Source organism: Merops nubicus, unplaced genomic scaffold, assembly GCF_000691845.1.
Source record: "Merops nubicus isolate BGI_N331 unplaced genomic scaffold, ASM69184v1 scaffold10305, whole genome shotgun sequence".
Lineage (NCBI taxonomy): Eukaryota > Metazoa > Chordata > Aves > Coraciiformes > Meropidae > Merops > Merops nubicus.
Window position 1 is genome coordinate 9620 of NW_008610250.1, and position 7520 is coordinate 17139.

Sequence of the window (7520 nt, forward strand, 5' to 3'; positions counted from 1 at the left end):
CTCTCCCCAGGGGCGGCTCCCCAGCTGGGGGGGACAGTGACATATTGCCATCAGGGGGAGCTGGGTTCAGACTCACTTTGTGTATTTGCATATATTTGTACATAACCTAATTTATTATCATTATTACTATTATTACAAGTGATAATATTAAAACTGTTTTGTGTTCTTTTCTAATCAACAAGTCTCTCTCTCTCTCTTATTCTCCTTCCCTTTCAAGGGTGTGGGGAAGGGAGAGAGCATCTGTTACAGTTCTGGGGACTGTCCTGACCCCAAACCACAACAATAATGTTTTTAGTGTGAATGGGAAGGGTACCAAATGCCTAGTTTGTCCAGGTGTCTTGATCCCAGTTGCTGGCTTCTTTGACACTGCAGCATGTGGCCTGTGTTGTAAGCATCATTTTAATGTACTAAAATGACACAGAATAGATGGAAAGTTAGTGAATCAACTGCAGGATAGAGAATATAGCCTTGAAAGTTCTGCCAGAGCGTTCAAAATGTAGGTAAGTTCCTGGGTAAAGTTCACAGTGTTTGGCTACAGCTTAGAACTAAAAAGTGGGATAACTGAAGTCTTGGCTTTGCTCTAAAGCTGACACTTTGGGAAAAAAAAACCAGTCAGCCTAACCTGTTGTAGGCCTGGTACTAGAATACCCATATTCCATACCCTGTGACCTGGTAAAGGACTGTACCATGCTCTGATGGACTCTAACAAAGGAGAGTGGATGAAGATTTCTTCCCCACTTGTTTCTTATCCCATATCTCTTCACCAGCAGATGAAAGTGTGGGGTTTTACAGTCAGATTGCAAGCAAGCCTCCTGATTTCAGTCAGCACAGTTGCTATTTCTGCCTAGGGTACATTGTAAAATCGTTGATGGGAATGTAAGCAATTGCTAGCTTGCTGTAGCAGGCAGGAGGATTCCACAAATCCACATTGTCCCTGTGGTACACTGGAGATACTTCTGTAAATTCGGTAATGTAGCTATGACTATTGATTTCAGCCAGCACAGTTGCTATTTCTGCATTTCTGCCTAGGGTACATTGTAAAATTGTTGATGGGAATGTAAGCAATTGCTAGCTTGCTGTAGCAGGCAGGAGGATTCCACAAATCCACATTGTCCCTGTGGTACACTGGAGATGCTTCTGTAAATTCGGTAATGTAGCTATGACTATTCTTGTCCTCGCCTCTCGATTAACCAGTACTGCACATATTGTTCCCTGTCAAATATCTTATTTTGTCAGATGGCAGAGAGCAGTGTTGTTCTCTTTTCAAATTGCTGGTTTGATTTCTGGCAGTACTTGATTGCTTCAAAATGTGCTTTCTGCATCCATTTTCCTCAATACTTAATTAACTGGAGAAAAAGACTGAAATGAGGTTTCTGTTAAATAGGGGTCTCACTTTTGTCCCCACTATCTCATTCATTTATTTCCTCTGGCTCACTCAAGGAGTCTCAGAGACTTTATCTTTCATTTGCAAGAAATTTTGCAGTTGACATTATCTGTCTTATAGCTAAATCTACCTGGAAAATGTATCTCTTGCTGGGAAGAAACAGAGAGGCAAGACTGCAGAAGAGGTGGTGAAAAGCAATCCTGTATCAAAGCACCACTGCAGTAAGCACAGGTAAGCAAAACAGAGCTGGTCATTTGGGAAACTGTTGAACTGGCCATGGCAAAAGGCCACAACACAGGAACATTCTTGTTACTTTGCAGTGAAGAGTTTGGTTTTAACATTGCAAATGCAATTTCCATCTATGTTAAATACCAGACCAAGTAAGAAGCAGGTACTGCTTTACAAGATTGCAGCTCCTACAGCACTAACAATACTTGAGTAATACTGGGGTAACTTCTGTGCCTGCACAGGAATGTCTTCAGGGATCTACTGCTTGAAGGCACGTGGCTGTCAGCTTTATGCCCTTTCTCTGTGTGACCTGTTGTAAGTGCCTGTGGGAAGGTAAGAGCCTGCATGCAGTAAGCTACCATGGAACAGAGCTCCACAAAACATGTTGCCCTAAGGTAGCAGCAAATTCACCTGCTCTTTGTAAGAATAAAGTGGAATACTGCTACTAAAGGCATAGCCTAGGACTCCATATAGTCTAAGGTTATGTCTACCACGTGCACAGGTTCCTCAGAGTTAGACATGAGCTTGAAGTTGCAGAATTCTCTGGAGCAAAACAGGCTTTTTTCCCCTCCACATGTTTTCCTGTGACCTCATGTGTTCATTTCAGCCTCAGAAAGAGCTAAGATGATCTGACCTAAACACATCAGTGAGCCCGTAGAATTGAAGTGGGAGAAGGGAAAATGGTGATGAAACAGGCACTCTGCAGTTTGGATTCCAGCTTGTCACTAAGCAGTCAAAAAGTTCACCTATCCCAAAAAATACAGGAGCAGGTTCTGAAGGGCAGATGATTGCAGAATGGACTGAAAGCACGTCATCAGTGCAGTTTGACTTGCTCAAGACAGAGAAAATTATTCATATTACTGTAAGAATGAATCACGTGGTAAATGGATTAGGGTTAATCAGTTACTAGAGCATCCCTGTGGAACTTTATTAAGAGATGATAATCACCAAAGATGGCCTCTTTGTTATGTGGAAGAAGATCTGTGGGTTTTCATGACACCGAATGGAATCTAGAAGCTGTAACGTAGAAAGGGAAAAAAGAAGGGCAGAATTAAAGCTGTCTAGTAGGTTCTGAGGAACTTACTGGAAAAATCTTAAAACTCCAGCTCAATTTGAAGGTCATTACGATGGGCATTCCATCTTAAGCACTTTAACAGAGAATTAGGTTTTCTTGTTGAAAAGTATTAAGGACAATGTGTGGCCTGGAAATGTGGGAAGTCTGGTGCTTCAAAAGGGATCACTTTCCTAGCTCAGCATAGTAGTGTTCAGAAAATATGGAGCAATCTAAACTCCTTGTGATAGAGATCCAATGGATTTCTCTGTGCACATGCTTTGTCAAACTGACAGACAAGATTTGCAGGCTTTAATGTCAAGAGATTTCTTTTTCTTTTGAGAAGTGTATGGCTTTGATAGACATTAAGAAATGTCCAAAACCAGTGAAAAGAGCAACTTTCAGACCTCTTCCATAGCTCTAAAACAATTCTTATAATAATTTCTGAACTAATCTAAAAGCTGTTAAAAGCTTATCCACAGAGCTGCTCTTTGTAAATATTACAAGGTGATGTTATATTTTCTGTGTTCTGTTTTGCTGAGCTGACTGCTAAAGTGAACCTCCAGCAAATGGGAAAAATCCAGTGTGGCAGCCCAGGCTATGGAAGGCTGAGGACTGTGAGAGGTTGTGGTCAGACCCCCCCAGTGCTCAGCCAGCAGGTTTGTTTCTCTCTGTTAACTAGGCCACATTTCCCCCCTCTTTTTCCCCTCTTTTTTCCCCCCTCTAGATCTCATTTTGAAGCTTGCTGAGAAATAACTAACGCATGGTTCTGGGTTGGGCTTGGTTTCAGTGGCTGCAGTAACAAAGCTGCCAGCTAGGCAGGTGAAAGTTGTGCTGTACTTGTGGTTGTGAGAGGGACCATGTACACCTGATACTCATCCATTCACCTTTTCCAGTTGTCTCCATGTATGTAAACCCTGGCTATAAAGGCAGATAGCTGTGTACTTGAAGAAATTAGTATTTGGCACTGCATGCACACAGCTCAGTGTGCACATGAAATGGTAACAACTGGAGCATCATTTTGGTACAGTCAGCTATGCAGTACATACTGCCAGAGCAGGCAGTGAAACGAGTCTACTCAGTTGAAACTTCCAAATAAATCTTAAAAGTTGAAATAAAACTATTCATGCTGGAATTTCAAAAATATTGGCCATGCCACTGTGCTGAAGTAGAAGATTCCTATAGTAAGTCCCATGCAGAAGAGAACTTGTTTCACAGGACATTTCCCCTTCTGCCTGGGATGGGGCCACTGGGTCAGTACTGGTTTGGAAGAAAGTTTCCACATACCAGATCACTGACATTTTCTGTTGTGAGAATCATAACCTTGGGTCCTGTGCTCATCTCAGAGCAGTCATTTTCATTTTTACTGGTTTACTTTTAAAACTTTCCCATGTGCAGTATCTAATTATGGTACATTACAAAAATATGTGTTTAAATGGTAACAGTGCACAGTGCTGAAGGGACTGTTGGTAAATTGCTTATTCACTTTGATGATTAAACCAGTAATTATTGCATTAGCATCCTTAAACCACACTCCTCTGCTGTTGTATCTCCTCCTAAGGCAATCCCATGAGACATGATGGACTATGTAGAAAAAGTATGGCACTTGAAGGGAAGGATAAAAAGCATGTAGGAAGTAGTGCCAGGGATTAAGTAGAGGTTGCTTTCTCCTGTGTCTGCTTCAGTGTGACTGAGGTTAGTGCTGGGGTGTGGTACATCAAAAAGATTTTTTTTACCTTAGAAATGTTAAAACTAGACCTTTGCACAACTGGCTGTGGAAGACCCTGTGACACTTCATGCCAAGTTTTATCCCTGGGGCTATACTCACACAGTAATCAAGGCAAATAATTTGATTTGGTTGAGTAGGGATGGCCTTTTAGCTTCCACACCACTGTGGCATTCAGCTGTACATGCTCTTCTGTGTCCCTGTCCTGAAATATTTGGTAACACTATTGGATGCTATTTATCAGCTGTCTGACACTTCCCCCTCACCTGAGGTGAAGCTTTTTGGTGTTTTTACACTGCATTTTTTTGAGAACGAACTCTTTATGATTCTCCTAAAAGCAAAGGCATAAAACAAGTGCAAATACTACTTTGTCTTCAGGAGCTTTTGGCTTTATGTGATAAACTTCCAGGAAAGAAGTTACTTGGAACAGTTTGCTCACTGGATGGGCAAACTAGATGGGCACTGGATCCCACAGGGCTGCAGGTGCTGTGTTAGTTTCCCATCAATTTCCTGAAATGATGCACTTACAGGCCTATTTCGGTGGCTCTATCAAGTCCAGGAGTGACATTTTTTCCTACCCTCCTGGATTCTAAGAGCTACTCTTGGCTGCACCTCACTGCAAAAACCAGCATTCCTTTCTTCTTAAGGACATATTTTTCATGGAATCGGTGACTTCTTGAATTGTATCTGAGTATGGAACAGGCTTTGAGACTACTGTTCTGCAGCTGAAACTTCATCCTTGCACTCCTAAAGGTATAAAACTGCCTGATGCTGGATTTGGGCAAGTGGCTGGATAAAACAACTTTTACAAGCTTTCTGAAGTGGCGACCATTTCGTTACTACAGAAAACAAAGGAACCTGTTTTCTCTGTGAAAACTTGTTAGAAAAACACTCCAGTTTCTTAATAAGTATGCTAGAAAAAAAATTATAGTTCTAAAATATAAAGGAATGTTTCAACCTCCAGGGCTAGGTAGGTTAAAACAATCCTCAGCTGAAGGCTTCTAAGCAGACCACAGAATGCTGTCTGTAGAGGCAGTAAAACAGTGTGAACAGCAGAAGTAAATCTTGGTGGGAGGAGAGGTGCATGCGTTCTCCTGGGCACACTGTTTGAAATTGCATGTTCTAAAGCAAAGAAAATTGCTTCTCAGACATACCGTGATGAACCAGAATGAAAATTGCCTTAGGTTTGAGTCCAGCTGAAGAAAAGCCCTGTCTGTCCCACTTTACAGCAATAACTGTACCATGTAGCTTCCTAGAGAATAACATCAAAGGTGAAGGTGCTAGTCATTTTAAAAGGGTCCTGTCCTTGAGGCACTATGTCCTTCTTTCCTCCACGTATGTTTCCTCTATTCCTTCTTCACTCCTTCCCTGCTATGCAGGCATGGTTTTGTTTTATTTTGGGTTTTGTTTGTTTGTTTGTTTTTCCTAACAGAACTAGGCAATGAATTGCTTTCTTCCTCCCCTCAATCACCATGCAACATCCTGTTTGGTGTGTAGCCTTCTCCCCAGAAGAGCAATGGTGCTACTCTTTCTCAAAGCTGGGGAAGCTGCTGCAGGTGCTACAGCCAGGAGTTCCCTGGCAAGTGCTGAGGGTTGCTTGGTTGCAGTGTGTGGCCAAACACGGTCGGTGGGTCAGGCCGTGCAGTTGGGTGGGTTCAGGCATCACCACGATGCATGAACTGGCAGTAGATCAGAGGGGAGGTTGTTTTAAGGAACAGATCCCGGACACTATGCTGAAGTAAGTGCCAGCAGGAGCTTGGAGAGGGGTGTTGGTTTAGGATAGCAAGCATACAGAAGAACAGAGCCCAGAGAAGGAAGTACCCAAAATAACAAGCTGGCAGGCATCCATCATGGGTAAAAAATACACAGCAAAGACCTTGACAAATGTTTTTATCTTCTTATTTTGTCTGTCTGGTGCAGAGAACAGCAATAGTGAATAGAAAGAATTTGATTTGAAGACCACAAAGTAAAAGAGAAAAAACTATCTTTGTAGTACAAATAATCCATTCACTATGGAATTCCTTCCCATCCACTGGCCAATTCACTTTTAAAAGTCTTAAAGCAATTCAGCTTCCATTACTTCTCTTGTGTGTGTGAACTGTGCCTGTTCTAATAAATGTCATTGCCTGCAATCTGGTTCTGGTGCAGGTTATGCTTAAACTTCTCTAATCTTTCAGAAGATTCTTTCTCCTGTGCATGCAATATCCTTCTAATATATAGAGGCAGTGTAGGTATTTTTTTCTTTCATCGTTGCATGACTGAACATGCAAATATGTGGTTAAAAAAATCCTTTCAATCTGTTCTTGGACAATTTGTTTTATTCCCCTTTTCTGAGTTTCTTTGAAGTCTTCAGTCCTTATTTATGGAGAGGGAGACAACAGGTTCTGTGGTGCAGAATGTGTTGCTGGATATCAAACGTGTTGCAACAGGATACAGTAAAAATCCTCTGCTGTTTACAAACTCATCCTTCTGGAAAGATTCAAGTATCTTTAGTCTCCTGTTAAAGGATTCTCAGCTCTACTTCTGAGGCACTCAGAGCCTTGCAAGAGTCGGCCTTACAAATATGTGGAGCATCCCCTAGTCATATCTGAATTACATCTCCCCTCAAACTGAGGTGCAGTTGCTGATATTTTCCCCCTCAAAACTTCACTAATTTCAGCTTGGATTGTTCCTCACTTTCGCTACCTACTGACTGTCACTCAGACCAGCATGTAAACAGATACCAAAACACCATCTTTCTCCTAACCATGGCACTTTGAAAGACAAAAGAACCTTCTGCATTCTAGTTATTTTATAATTCTTTAGCTTGTTATTCAGTGCAAAGCATACGCATAACTTCCCCATACCTAGAGTTGGAAAAAGTACAACACTAAACATCAGCATTACATACTTGCAGGAACAAGCAAAGGTAACCCATTTAGAAGCCATACTATACCAGTTTCTCAGAAATGTTTCCACCTGAATCTGCAGCACCAATATGAACTTTAGAATGCAAAGTCCAAGCCATTGACCATGAATTCTCTGGATTGTTAGAATGAAATGCCTTCTTGTACACAGGCCTTTGAAGTCAGATCTAGGGGAGGACTCAAGCATCAAATCCCTCTCAAGGCTAGAATGAGCAGCCTCTTTCC